The 15,403-nt window shown below is 43.4% G+C and overlaps 1 protein-coding gene across 7 annotated transcripts in view; it reads right to left on the reverse strand.

Moving 5' to 3' along the window:
* The window catches only part of FRMD4B (FERM domain containing 4B), a 365,056-nt gene that overhangs the window by 143,813 nt on the left and 205,840 nt on the right, over positions 1 to 15,403 (reverse strand). Inside the window, exon 1 of one of the 7 annotated variants that reach the window (XM_055414300.2) lies at positions 4,102 to 4,259. The exons of the other annotated variants lie outside the window; for them this stretch is intronic. The gene's annotated coding sequence lies outside the window, so the exon portion shown is untranslated. Of the gene's footprint in view, positions 1 to 4,101; positions 4,260 to 15,403 lie in introns of those variants that run through there. 7 annotated transcript variants of the gene reach the window in all.

Genomic DNA, 15,403 nt, shown 5'->3' on the forward strand with positions numbered 1-15,403 from the left:
CAGAAATAATATGAATCCATTAAGGAATATGTCAAAACTCATAAAATATTACAAAATACTTTGTTGCTGTATAACCCAAATGAATTTATTTCCTGAATAGAAACAAAACAAAACCATTTCTTCTCCTTTCAGTTTTTCTTTATATCCACCTTGATTTAGGTCAATGTATCTTTTGTCAATACATAAATTTATCTCAGAGAATTTAATAGTAAATATTTTTTAGGTGTATCTGGTCATCTCATGATAGACATAGGGAGTGGTGCCCATGTTTGTACAACTTGGTTCTAACCCTTCAGCCTTAGTTGATTGGATGAGGAGAAAGAGCTGACCTAAGGTGGGCCAATCAGAACCTCAGTCCAGGGAATCTGGAATTGAGTCTGAGTGGATGAAAATATGGTGGTTGTGGGGCAGCCACTATCTGCAGCACGTAGAGAAAAAGGAAAACCATCTGCAGGGAGAATGAAGGAGACAGGCAACCAGAAGGAGGCAAGAGAAAATCACGCAGCCTGAGGAAAAGCTTGAGAGTTGCTGTCAGAGTTTCTAGTGTCTCTCCCATTCCACTGGTCTAGGTGACTCCTTATTCTTTTTTTTTTTTTTTAATTTCTTTATTGAAGTATGGCTGATTTGCAATATTGAGTTAATTTCTGCTGTATAGCAAAGTGACTCAGTTATACATATGCATACATTCTTAATTATATTCTTTTCTATTGTGGTTTATCCAGAATCCTTGTTCTTGAGTTCCATAAAATATCCCTGTATTCCTTTGATAAATCCACTTCCCCGATGCCCCTCTCTTAAGCTACCTTGAGTTGGAGCCTGCTTATTGCAACTAAAAGCATGTACATAAGACACCACAAGTATCTATACTTTGTGCTAAGTTGCTTCAGTCGTGTCTGACTCTGTGTGACCCCATGGACTGTAGCTCATCAGGCTCCCCTGTCCATGGGATTCTCCAGGCAAGAATCCTGGAGTGGGTTGCCACGTCCTCCTCCAGGGGATCTTGCCGACTGAGAGACTGAACCCATATTTCTTAGGTCTACCTGCACTGGGAGGTGAGTTCTTTAAAGATCCCAGAGTATGGACTCCCCAGATGATGTCATTAATATGGTAAAATTACTCAGATTACTGATGCTCTCATCAAAGACAATACAACAGCTGGCGGGCAGTGGAAAGGACTTAACAAATACCCACCATGTGATATGAGGATACACACAAGCTAGGTGAAGAAGGGCAGTGCAGACGAACTGGGGAGATGCCGCTACAGTTTTATGCCCACACTGGCATGTCCCAGCCCTGGCACATCTGAGCCCACAGGTCTAAGCCCTTTCCTGTGTGGGAGGATGGCTTCTCTGGGAGGTCAAAGGTCTGATTGATCATCGATAACAACAGAAAAACCTGCCTGGTGCAAGCTCTTATATATAGAATGGATAAACACCAAGGTGCTACTGTATAGCACAGGGAACTCTACTCAATATCCTATAAGAAACCGTAATATTCTAAAATTAATATTAGAAAAGATATTATTTTCTTTAGCAAGAATATTTAGAAAAGAATATTCTAAAAGAGTGTAAATATATGTATAACTGAATCACTTTACTGTATAGCAGAAATTAACACAACGTTGTAAATCAATACATCACACTATACATTAACAAAATAAATAGGGTGGAAAAAGAAAAAGAAAAACCTGCCCTTGTCACTTACTTAAATCAAAGGTTGAGAGGTGATGGGATGTATTTTGTTGGTCAAAACAATGCTTATGAATAAATTTTAGTTGACGACACTGGAAATTAGGATATGTCACTTAATAAAATTTTAGATGGTAAGATCCAGAGACTGTGGGATGGATTTCCTTCACAGCTACAGGGTGAGGCTGAGCAGCCCCCTCTGCAGACGGCGTTTGTGGTCTCTGGTTCACATATGTGTATCATGTGCCAGGTTCCTGGGAGTCCTGTTACGTGAATAAGCAAACCACATTCAAGTACACCCGATGCGAGGGAAGAGACACAACCAAACGTCCAAGAAGGGCCTGGCATGCACGGGGCAGAGGGTGTGACACCTGACCCTTAGTAACATACAGTATCTCAAAATAAATGACCCAAAGTCAGGTAGTCCTAATTCAGAGCTTCCCGTGTAACAGGATTTCTAAGAGAGTTTAGAGGGATACAAATTTGAAATCCAAGCTACATGTGAACCAAAGTGTTTATGTGTGATCACAAGAGAAAAACAGGAGAGGCTGCAGAATAAAAAAAAAAAAAAAATCCTGTTTTCTTCTTTAAAGAAAAAAAAAATTACTATTTCAATCTCTACACAAGCCTATGAAGGGGGAATCTCATTCAAGGACCAGGAAACTGAGGCCTGAGAAATGATGCAACTGGTATAACTGTTCTAAGCCAGTCTTGGGCTCAAAATTGTACTTTATCTCTTACTTTTAAAAGTAAGATATTACCTTTAAAAAGTTACTCAGTCTTTCCAAACCACAGAAGCAACATCCTGACAGTTTTTAATCTGACACTCTTGAGAGTAAAATATTCTGCTTCTAAGAACCACAATTATTATAGTCCCCACACACTTTAAAATTAGCAAGCAAACAGCTAAACTTTTCTGTAATCCATTTATCCTCCCATTAAAACAAAAAACTTTTTAACAGGAAGAATGTTATCAACCCATTTTAAAGAAGATAAATGACAGATGAAGTTTAAAAAGCACACGGTAGAAACATTCTCCAGAGCTGATGGAGCAGAAATAAAGTAAAAGTGAGAGGACAGCTAGTTTCTGTGTCCTTCTGTGTCCTTGTCTTGATAAACACACTAACAACACCATTACCAAACTCTTTGTACGTTCCAGGCACTGCACTAAGCACTTTACACATATGAACATATTCAACCCTCATGACACTCACACAAGGCAGTAATCTCATCTCCCAATAACACAGGGGAAGGAGGTTACTAGGGCTATTATCAATAACAGGATTTACAAACAGCAGAACTAGACCCAAACCCAAAGCCCAAGCTCTTAACTACTTAGCTACCCACAAGGTACTCACTACGCTGTAAAGTGACAAATTGTAGGAAAGCCTTCAGGAGAGGAAAGAAGTGGGTAGAAAAGAGAAAACAATGTATCATAAAGTAGGTATGAAAAACCATCTCAGTTCCAGGGCAGAATCATTCGACTAGAAGTTGTTAGAATTACAGAACTTAGACTCTCAGAAGAGATCTAATCTCCACTGCTTATTTGGAATGTGGGGACATTAAGGACAGATGTACCCGTACCACACAGGGAGTCAGTATGAGTCCCAGGATTAAAACACAGGACTCTGGAATCTAAAAAATAAAAGCAATTAGTGAATAATAATAATAAAAAAAGAAACAGACTCACAGATACAGAGAACAAAGTGGGGAGAGGGGAGGGGAAAGACAGGTTGGGGGACTCAGGTACAAACCACTAGGTATAAAATCAATAAGCTACAAGGCTATATTACACAGTGAAAGGAGCACAGCCAATGTTTTATAATAACTTTAAATGCAGTAAAATCTTGAAAAATTTTGAGACACTGTTGTACACCTGAAACTTATATAATAAAACTCAGGTCTCTGTCTTTCAGGCCAGACAGGCCACAAACGGAGACTATGAGGTTACTCAGCTGCTAAACAACACCTTACACAAATGTACTTTCCCCCAACAGATGGATTTAAAAAGAAAACAATTTAAAAAACTACTGTAACCACAAAAATAAAAAAGCCTGGGCATGTCTTATTTATTTTCAAATATGACTCCCACTGAAGTTTTCTCTTCTAATGTCATCCACAGGAGTCATATGTGAAGGGAGCTGTTAGGGTCACAATGATTATATTGACACATTCAAAATCACCTTGGAGCCCCATAGGGACCACCAGAGCAGTTTCAGATTTGACCCCTACACAGTGACAGCTAACAGCAGCAAGGCTTCTCGTGGAACAGAAACACATATAAGAAAACGATCTCTTTGGAAAGCTTCTCTTGACACCCACCCACACTGGATATCCCTCCCGCCACCACTTCCCTCCTTCAACCTCAGGAGTTTGGAGGTTAAAATCGTGCATGTTGGATTAAAACTCCCACCTCGGTGGCTGCCCTGAGCTTGCTCCCCAGCTGATAGAGCAGGTCCTCAGAGGCTAAGTGCTGAGTGCTGGTGGAAAGACCTCCATCTGCTTAGTGGTAAATGAGGAAGATCAGAAGGGAAGTGAGAACAGGCCACAGGCCAGACCTCTGGCTTCCTGGGACGCCCTGGATGTGCAGCCCGTAGTGAGATTCAAGTCTGCAAGAACCTCCCCCTACCAAATCCCAATCTCACTACCTGATTTAGAAGATGAGAGCGGAGAGCTAGAAAACAAGTTAGAAACAAGCAGAAACAACAAAAGCAAAAAAAAACACCCAAAACAAACCAAAGGGCAAGTCAAGACAGGGCATGGTGGGATCATTCCTAATGACTGGGGGCAGCTTAGTAATTGATACTTACAGGAAGTAAGATACTTACAGGAAGTATCAATTACAAAAAAAAAAAAGAAAGAAAGATCAGAACCCCAGCCTGCTTTGGTTTTGCTTTAGTAGCTCTTTGGAACACGGAAATGTAAAACCTTGGTAAGGAAGCAACAAGCTTCATTTCCTCTCTCTCATTCCCTTTTGACCTTTACTGAAAGTTCAGCAAAAGAGGACCTGTCTCATTGAAATGACTCTTCAAGATGTGTTGTGGGGTGATGGATCTAGAGTCTAGTCCACCATCATCTCTTACCTGGATGTGTGTAAAATCAGCTACCTAATCGGGATTCATTCTTTTGAGTCCAGTCTCCCTATGGCCTTGTGAATGATCCCCCTTCACTCCCTGCTTAAAAACACCCAACAGCTCCTCCAGCAGCGCAGTGGAGAATCCAGCTCCTTGCCTCACTGACACTGTCCATGGAACCTGACTCCCTACTCTCTCTAACTTCATTTACAACCCACCTGCCTTGACTTGACACACCAGTCACATTGACCTTCTCTTCTTCCTCAGGACGAAGGCTTGTTCCTACTTTGAGACTCAGCATACGCTGTTCTCTCTGTCTGGAACACTCTTGCCCCAGATTATGGCATGACTGTGTGCTTCTGCATCTTTCAGATGTTAAATCAAATGCCACTATCTTCAAGAGGCCTTCCCTGTCCTCAGTATAAAGCCTGGACACTGTTTCTCGTACCACATTGCCGTGGTAGGAGAGACAACATACCAGAAAAGAAATATTTTGTTGTTGTTTGTTTATCCTTCTCTGAACGTCGATTCCACAGGAGAGGCCGTGGTTGATGTGTTCACCACTGTATCCCCAAGGCCTGGAACAGTGCCCAGCACACGGTAAGAAAGTGAACAATAAATCTCTGCTCAGGGAAGGAACACTTTAACTGGTCCCAGTCTAGATGCAGTTAGCAATGAAATTGGTTCACAAATGACTTAAACATGTAGAGCATAATGCAAAATGAGGACGTTCCAAAAACACCTCCCAAGCCTTGACCAGACAAACACATACCAAACACCAAAAACAAAAACAAGCTTTCCACCCGGAGAACAAGGTGTGCTATTAATTCCTCATCAGATGAGATATTTTGGAGGAAATGGAGAGACGGAAAAGGGACATATCTGGGATGTTCTTACTTTAGCATCTATTGAGTGGATGGAGTTTTAGATTTCACGCACATGATGTCAACCTCAGCCGAACAGGGTCCCTTTATACCGTCTCTGGGTGCTGAGTGAATATGAGCTATTGATACTCTCGTTCAGAGAATGGCCTAGACTGACACAGACGTCTCCAATGCCAGTCAGCTGCAATTTCCCTTAAGGTCTTTCAAGACGGTGCCTGCCCTCCCAGCATGCCGTCCCTGGGGACTTCTTTTTTCGGTATCACCCATTCTCCTAGCTTCGAGGAAGCACGCAGGACATGTCACATGAGCGTGAAGCACTTCACGTGGGTACTGTCTTTTTTCATGCTGTAAACAACCCTCGGAAGTGAGAAGTTTTCCTGTTGAGATTTTGTAGGTGGCAAAACTGAAGGAAAGAGATGTTGAGTAACTCGTCTCGGGTCAAGATTCTGGGGCAGAATCTCGGGGCCATTAGTCCTACCAAAGTAGGACTCCTGGGAGTCTCCTGCAGTTCACTGGGACCAGAGTAGGAAAAGGAGAGACAGTGAGGAAGAAAGAAGCACAGGTGGCATAAAAGAAGCAGAGGAAGAAAAGAAAATGGGCTGGGGTTGGGAGAGTGAAAAAGAAGGGGAGAATTCTGTTAACCAAGGGTGAATAATCTGCTTTAGGAAAAATACTAAGAAGTAATGGCTGCTGTGTGCCAGCTCCTCCCAGAGACCTTTCTTTTCTTTATGTGGGCCATTTACATTCTCTCATAACAACACTGTGAGGTAGATTCCAATCCTGTATCAGGGTACTGGTGAGAAAATTGAGGCTCAGAGAAGGTAACTGATGGACCCCAGCCCACAAGGTTACAGAGCTAGGAAGAGGCGGCTTACGCTTATGCTCAGTCGTGTCCAGCTCTTGGCGAGCCCGTGGACTGTATGTAGCGCGCCAAGCTCCTCTGTCTATGGGATTATCCTGGCAAGAATAACCCACCGGAGTGCATTGCCATTTTCTCCTCCATTGGATCTTCCTGACCCGGGGATTGAACCTGTTTCTCCTGTGGCTCCTGCACTGGCAGGTGGGTTCTTTACCACTGAGGCCCCTGGGAAGCCCAGGAAAAGGTGGAATAGGACATCAATGCAGGCACTTGAATCCATGGTCCATGTCCTACACTGTTGGGTCACATTACTTCTGTTACAAGCTGTGGCACTAGTGGTAAAGAACCCCCCTTCCAATGCAAGAGTGCAGGTGACACGAGTTCGATCTCTGGGTTGGGAAGTAATACCCAGGAGAAATGGCAACCCACTCCAATATTCTTGCCTGAAGAATCCCATGGACAGAGGAGCCTGGCAGACCCTAGTCCATGGGGTCGCAGAGTTGGACATGTTTGAGCATCCACAATTATTAGCTTTACACATTAAATCACACGTGGCTGAGGCATTTTACATATCATCTTGATTGTCATGCATCACACTATTCTGGAAAAGTTTGATCTAGATCCACCAAACTACAGCTGCCTGATTCCAGCCACTATCTGAAAGCAAGGTCAGAGATGGGCAAAAAGTTTTTGCAATCACCATTCCTTGGCTATCTCCTGCAGTTGCCAAAACAGCTTCTCTGTGTTTGTTAATGATTTTCAGTGAGTACCAGGAGGGAATCAACTCCCACCTCTTGTGCCGCCAGTTCTGTCCTACTTATGTGAGCACTCTGGGTACAGGATGATTATTCATGGGTTAGGTGGCTGCCTGGGCCTGACTCCATTATTCTGGGCTTAAGAATGCTGTCCAGCACACAGTGCAGTTGATTCAGTGTGGAGAAACTCTGGAGCACATGTTCATTCATTCACTCAGCCAATATTCAGCACTTCCTAAATGTGAGCACTATTCTGGGTACTAAGATACCCATAAATGAGATCCACAGGACACTGTCTCTGAAGCTTATCTCACAGTGTGATTTCTCAACACTGGGACCATTGACATTTGAGGCTGGACAATTCTTTGTTGTGGGGTCTACCCCCCCGCACTGTAGGATTTTTAGCAGCCTCCCTGGCCTCAACCCACTAGACGCCAGTACTCCGTCCTTCCATGCGACAACCATATGTCTCCTGACCCTGACAAGTGTCTCTCAGAGGACAAAATGGTCCCTGATTGAGAACAACTGCTCTCAAGATAAGGAGAGAAAATGAACAAGGGTTGGGGAGTAGAGACAGACTGGAAGTTTGGGATTGATATGTACGCACTTCTATATTTAAAGCAGATAACCAACAAGGACCTGCTGTATAGCACAGGGAACGCTGCTCAATATTCTATAATAACCTGAAAGGGAAAAGACTTTGAATACATGTCCATGTAAAACTGAATCACTTTGCTGTACACTTGAAACTAACACAACACTGTTAATCAACTACAGTCCACGATAAATGAAAAAAAAATGAAACAAGATATTTCAGATAAGAATAGGGCTCTGAAATAGCTCAGGTGGCAATGCAGTGAAGTTCTGAGCATGTGCAAAGAACATGCTTTGAAACTGACTTCTTAGCCAGGAAGCACAAAACTTGAGGAAGTAGATGGAGAAAAGTTAAATTGGAACACAGCTCTTGACAGGTGGCTACCAGGAGAGATTGGAAGGATAACCTTGTTTTCTGGATGTTAGCATTCAGCTGCTAGCCCCTTTTTGCCTGGCAGAGGTTGGAGAAAAGCAAACAAGAAAAGCTGTTTCTGTGGCTCCAGCATCAACCTGGCAAGCAAGCTCAGTCAGCTTTAGCAGACATTCCCCAGGGAGGACATTCTCATAAAAGACAATCCCTTATCAGATTATCTCCTGATCTCATAAGACAGGTGAAAAGAAAAGGCAGGCTTGAAAGAAAGAAAGAGAAAGAGAGAAATGGGGAGGGAGAGAAGAAGGGGATAACTTATTAAGCCTGGAGCTGAAGGCCATCAGGAGAAACCAGCCTGGTGTCAATGAGGCGTGCACAGGTTTTAGAATCAGGAGGCGTGGCTGTGTGTCCCAGCGTTGTCATGTAACTAAGAGTGTGGCCTGAAAATCAGATTCTCTCTCAACCTCAGTGTACATGCCTGTAAAATGGGAATGGTAAGAATCAATCTCATTCAGCTTTGTCTCTTGTATTAACGCAGATTGAACCTATTGTAAGATTTACTTCAAAGATCAGAAGGTAGTCACATTACCAGTCATACACTCAATTTATTGGGCACAGATTATGCGTTAGGATCTGTGTGAAGTGCCTGACATGCTTTACCGACCTTACTCTAGTGCAGTGAGTCTCCTAATTAGTGGAAATGATTTATAAGCTGCTGAGTACTGTTATGTGAACTGTAAGTGGTTACTTTCAGTTGGTTAAGTGACTGTTTTCCTCAAGAAAAAAGTTCTCCTGGATTATTAAGAGGTCAAACTGTCATATTAGCGTTGAAAAGTTTAACTCCACCAGTTAAACCCTGGAGAGAGCAAACAACTCAACAGCTGGGGCTTAATGCCATTCTGATTTCTCAGTGCTAATCAAGAGATTAACTCAAAATCACCATTTGGGAAGGATTGGGGGCGGAAGGAGAAGGGGACAACAAAGAATGAGATGGCTGGATGGCATCACCGACTTGATGGACATGAGTTTGAGTGAACTCCGGGAGTTGGTGATGGACAGGGAGGCCTGGCGTGCTGTGATTCATGGGGTCGCAAAGAGTCGGACACGACTGAGTGACTGAACTGAACTGATGTGCACAAAAGGGGCTTCCCACATGGGCTGCCCAGGTGGTGCAGAGGTCAAGAATCTGCCTGCCAACGCAGGAGATGCAAGAGAAGCAGGTTCGCTCCCTGGGTTGGGAAGATCCCCTGGAGGAAGAAATGACAACCCACTCTAGTATTCTTGCCTGGAAAATCAGGCGGACAGAGAAGCCTGGTGGGCTACAGTCCATAGGGTTGCAGAGTTGGACACAACTGAGCAACTGAGCACGAGCATGTGCACAAAGCTGGGAAAACTCTGGCAAACTCTTGCTCCTTATCTGATTGCCACCAAACCGTGTCTCGGGCTAGCTACTCTTGTTTTCACCAACACAAAATGGAAATTAATACATGTTGATCATGTGGTCCATGTCCTGCGCTTTGACATACATTTTATCCACCAAATTCTCACAACCATCCTGCAAAGTAGATAGTTATGATGTGCCAAAGGGTCCCAGGTCATAAGGGGTTGAGCCAAGTTCAAGGAGGAGCTCATCAAAGGACAAGGAGGGAAATAGGTGACCTGCCTTCACAGAAGCTTCTTCATGGAAGCAGCTGCCGTGAAAACAGGGTAGACTCTGCATCATTTTCCAATTAGAAACTCTGATGAGACACTGTCAAATGTTTATTTTCAGGAAACCATGGAGGATATGTCTGCTTTTTTTTTTCCTCCAGAAAGAAACATCCTCTTTACTTAAAACCAGTTGTTAGACTGTATTTTTAGACATCATGGTACAGTATAAATGAGTCAAAAAAGAAAAGAAAAAAAATGGGAGGGTACAGATACTGTAAACAGGAAAAGTCACAAAGTGGAAGCAAGAAAAGCTGAGCAGACTTCCTGGGCCAAGGGGGATTTTCGTTCCTGTCTGCCTTTCACGTTGACCAGAAAAGAAGTTCTCTGGTCGCTGGGTAGAAATTGGAAATTTTAGCTTCAGTGATCATGCAAGTAGCAGACACCCTGTGGTTTGGAAACTTTTTGCTTTGCCAACTGTCAGTTTTCTCTTTTCCTGTGAAAAACAGCCTGTAGGAAGGAGTGAAAATACTGCATCTTTCAAAAAACTTAAAGACAAGCACAACTCGGGTGGAGGGATTTTAAAAATAAACTGCTGTACTTGTAACCGAAAGATACTCTCAGTACTGTTTATACAGTGAGGCACATTTGGAAATCTGGACTTGATATAAGCCATCTACAGAGCAAACAAATTACATACATTGCCATACAAACCTAAGAATGAACAAAAATTAATCAGAAAACCTAAATAAACTTTACACTAATTTTAGAAGACATACTTGTCAGAATTTTCACATTTTAATTTTTTCATTGGCCTTGTTAGAATGCCTCTGATTTATGCTTTTCAAAATCTCTTGGTTCTTTGGGTCCATTTATAAGTAGAGGATAAAAAAGATCCTTAGGGAGTTTATAATTATTATATTAATAATACAAATGGATTCTACTAGATCCAGAATCCTATCTTGGTTGACAGAAATATTTATTTGAGTAGGGATTTATAAAAGCATTACCAAGTAGTGAAAACAGAAAAGTCAATTCATTTAGGACAATATAGAAAAATTCTTAATGTCCAGGACTCATTTTACCGTCACAGAACAAACCATCCCCCTCAACCTAGACACTTCTAATATTCAGTGATGAAACTTTAATGTCATCTAATGCTGGTTGTGCTTTCAAAAAGGATTCAGTCTTTTTTTGAGGCTAATGTTGGATTCAAAGATTAAAACAGAGCAACCACAAAATTGGAAGGCCACAGGTCAGAGAGATGAGAGAAATTCATAACAGGAGCCCAAGAAGACTTCTGGGTAAGCACTAGGAAACACAATGAGGGGAAAAGAATCCTCTGAGGGAGCCATCCCCTAAAAGCTGGTGAGCATCTACTGTCCTGTTTTCAAGTTGGTTTTTAAATGCAACCAAAATTAAAAATTAAGATATATCAACTTACATCTTTTACTCCCTTTTACTATTCTCTTTGTTCTTGAAGTTATTAACATCTAGTGAATCAGTACGGCAGCAATTCTATTTAGTGATGCCTAATACTCATCTTCGGAGAAGGCAATGGCAAGCCACTCCAGTACTCTTGCCTGGAAAATCCCATGGACAGAGGAGCCTGGTGGGCTGCCGTCTATGGGGCCACACAGAGTCGGACATGACTAAAGTGACTTAGCAGCAGCAGCAGTGCTCATCTTTTCCCAACTCAGTGTTGTTAACCTTGATGACATGAAGTCAGTCAAGGTGAGAATATTATTGGAAATTGGGCACGAAAATTGGCAAATGCTACCTGGTGGCTTGGACTTCACCGATGGCTCAGTGGTAAAGAATCCACCTGCCAATACAGGAGATGCGGGTTTGATCTCTGGGTCAGAAAGATTCCCTGAAAGAGGAAATGGCAACCCACTCCAGTATTCTCGCCTGGAAAATCTCACACAGAGAGAAACCTGGTGCCCTACAGTCCAGAGGGCGGCGAAAGAATCAGATACAACTCAGCAACTAAACAAGAACAACTGATCAGTGCCCTTGTCCCCAGAGAGCTGGTTGTTAAACATTTACCAGCATACCACTGGAGAAGTTCAATGGGAGAAGGGGGTCTGGGGGGAGGACATTGCTCAGAGCTCTAGGTCAGGATGCTGAGACCACTGAGAGACCACATGACAAAGGTGAAAGAACAGAGGTTTTCGGTCCAGACATAACTCTGTTCAAAGCTCAGCTGATTCAACTTTCTTCAGTTCAGTTCAGTTCAGTTCAGTTCAGTCGCTCAGTCGTGTCCGACTCTCCGCGACCCCATGAATCACAGCACGCCAGGCCTCCCTGTCCATCACCAACTCCCGGAGTTCACTCAAATTCATGTCCACAGAGTCGGTGATGCCATCCAGCCATCTCATTCTCTGTCGTCCCTGTCTCCTCCTGCCCCCAACCCCTCCCAGCATCAGAGTCTTTTCCAGTGAGTCAACTCATCACATGAGATGGCCAAAGTATTGGAGTTTCAGCTTTAGCATCAGTCCTTCTAATGAACACCCAGGATTGATCTCCTTTAGAATGGACTGGTTGGATCTCCTTGCAGTCCAAGGGACTCTCAAGAGTCTTCTCCAGCACCATGACTTTCTTAGGATTTACTTATTAAATCTCTAAAATGGGACTAATAATAGCTACTGACAGAAAGAAGAGCTTGGCGAAAAGAACTAGACATAAACAGTGCCTGTTATATTTCATTATTATATTTGAAAAATCCCCAGTGGGCTAGCTAATTGCCGAGTTCTTTCGACCCAGGACTAGGATGTTCATATCAAATGCTCAGTGTCATTTGCTTTTCCCATCATTTTGGTACTGGAATGTATGCTTCACTTACTGTTGCTTTCCTAGCCCTTAAGCCAATACCAAGATCACTGTAGGACAAAGTAAGTATGTGTGGAATGAGTGAATTTCCCTTCATTTTCAGCTCCTGGTCCACTTCTGGGTTTTCTGCCTGTTTCTACTGTTAAGGTCTCATTGGCAAGTGAGGGACTCCTTTGCCTCTTAATTGCCAGGTTCCAACCAGCTATGTTGCTGCTATCCTTCTGGAATCGATCAAACCACTGGAATTCTTCTCCTGCTAAAGCAGACCGCCGTGACCTTAAAGCCTCAGTGAAAGACGCTTCCGGGTTTTTCATCACAAGCAGAACCAAGCCTGTGTCATTCTGCTCTGTCGGCAAGTTTCCCCCTGCTTCTATTCCTGCTCTGAAATAATCTCAGTTCAGTTCTGCCCCCATCAGAATGGGTGAGTCTTGTGAGAGGAAATCTCACCCAACACTTGGGGCTGTAACCAGGGTGAACCAAATATTTCCCTGGTGGCCCGGCCTCAGCCCTGTTTCTTAGATGTGCTCTCCTATCTGAAGGGAGGGGGGTGTGGTCATTTAAAAAAGGATGGGTGTCTCTGGTAAGAGTGGCCTGGATGGTGGATTATGCGAACTCAGTGGGAAGTCATCAGTTTCCAGAATTTCTAGTACTTTTCTAATCACACTTGCTTTAGTCAGAGGGGTTAAGCAGGGTGGAGCTGCTCATTCGGCTAGTGCAGGGTAGTGGCTGGGAGCAGCCCCAAGGAAGTCCAGTGGGCATGATGCCTGACCCTGGCTCTGCCTCGAACTAGCTGGACACTTCAGGCAAGCCACTTACCTTCTCTGAGTAGTTGATATAAAATGGGGATAGTTTTGCCTGGTGCATTGTAGCATCCCATGGGTGTGTGTGCTAAGTCGCTTCAGTCCTGTCTGACTCTTTGCGACGCTATAGACTAGCCCGCCAGGCTCCTCTGTCCATGGGATTTCCCCAGGCAAGAGTACTGGGGTGGGTAGCCATGTCCTTCTCCAGCGATCTTTTCAAACCGGGGATCAAACTTAAGTCCCTTGCGTCTCCTGCATTGGCAGGCAGGTTCTTTACCACTAGCGTCACCTGGGAAGCCATAAGAAGCAGCTTATTACTTTTTAAAGTATAGTATATTATTTAAGAAGTGTGATGCTCAAAACCATAGACTCTGAAGTTAGTAAGACTTGGGTTTAAACCCCAGCTCTCCTCGGTAGCACCTGTGTGGTCTTATACAGGTATTTGACTTCACTTTGAGCCCTGGTTTCCTGGTCTGAAAGAATAACAACAGCACCTCCTGCCAAAAGCTGGAAAGAGTACATATGATAATATACATAAAATGCTTAGCAGAGCATACACCTTACAAACACACTTTTCACTAACAAAAACCAAGGAATTTCTACAGGGGCTTCCCTGGTGGCTCAGTGGTAAAGAACCCACCAGCCAAAGGATAAGTCTGCTTACTATGAGATGAGGCTGGAGGTGGATAACAAAAATCAAAGAAAGATAGAAAGAATGAGAAGATTGCTTCATTGGTCCTCATCTATAAAATGGACACACAAATATGACTAAGCTTATCAGCTTACTGTGAGGATTAAATGAATGAATAAACAAAGTGCAGTGCTCGGCATATGGTGTTGTTTAGTCTCTAAGTCCTGTCTGACTCTGCGATCCCCTGGACTATAGTCCACCAGGCTCCTCTGTCCATGGGATTTCCCAGGCAAAAATACTGGAGTGGGTTGACATTTCCTTCTCCAGGGGATCTTCCTGACCCAGGGATTGAACCTGTGTCTCTTTAGTCTCCTGCATTGACAGATGGATTATTTACCACTGAGTCAACAGTGACTATTATTTTCTTATAATAAATACTAAAACGATTCTGTTTTAATTATCTCTTCAAAACTCTTGCTGGTTAATATCCAGATACAGACCCCCGACTCTTTTTAGATCCCTCTACTTTGGCCACCTCATGCGACGAGTTGACTCACTGGAAAAGACTCTGATGCTGGGAAAGGTTGGGGGCGGGAGGAGAAGGGGACGACAGAGAATGAGATGGCTGGATGGCATCACTGACTCTGTGGACATGAGTTTGAGTGTACTCCGGGAGTTGGTGATGGACAGGGAGGCCTGGTGTGCTGTGATTCATGGGGTCGCGGAGAGTCGGACACGACTGAGCGACTGAACTGAACTGATTTCTACCTTTGTTACCAATTCAGCTGATAGGCTGGTAACATATGTCTGTTGGCTGGTAAATCTATAACACGTTTACAAGGCTACTTCAGGTCATGGTGAAGGTCCACGGTGAACTCTATTCAGTTCCCTTTCTTTTTCCTATGAAATGTAATGTTGGCCTAGAAAATGAAACTTTGTGTAAAATATCAGTTTTGGATGGAGAAGGAATCTGAAACAGTCTAGTCAGATCAGAATGTCCCTCCATGCTTTTATCTCACAGGAGTGGAAGGTTCCCAGGAGGGTCTTCTTTTTTGTCCTAGAAAATCCCATGGACAGAGGAATGTGGTGGGCTACAGTCCATGGGGTCACAAAGAGTCGGACATGATTGAGCAACTAAACTTTCACTTTTTCGTTTTAGAATCAGTTCTGTCATGAACTTGGGACAGTTTTTGCATCTGTAAAATAGGAAGTGAGATATGCAGGGTTAAGCATGGACTTCAGCATTAGGCAACCCTGGATGCAAGACTT

The sequence above is a fragment of the Moschus berezovskii genome, chromosome 24 (genome assembly GCF_049115385.1).
Source record: "Moschus berezovskii isolate FMDL1 chromosome 24, NW_MosBer_1.0, whole genome shotgun sequence".
Classification (NCBI taxonomy): Eukaryota; Metazoa; Chordata; class Mammalia; order Artiodactyla; family Moschidae; genus Moschus; species Moschus berezovskii.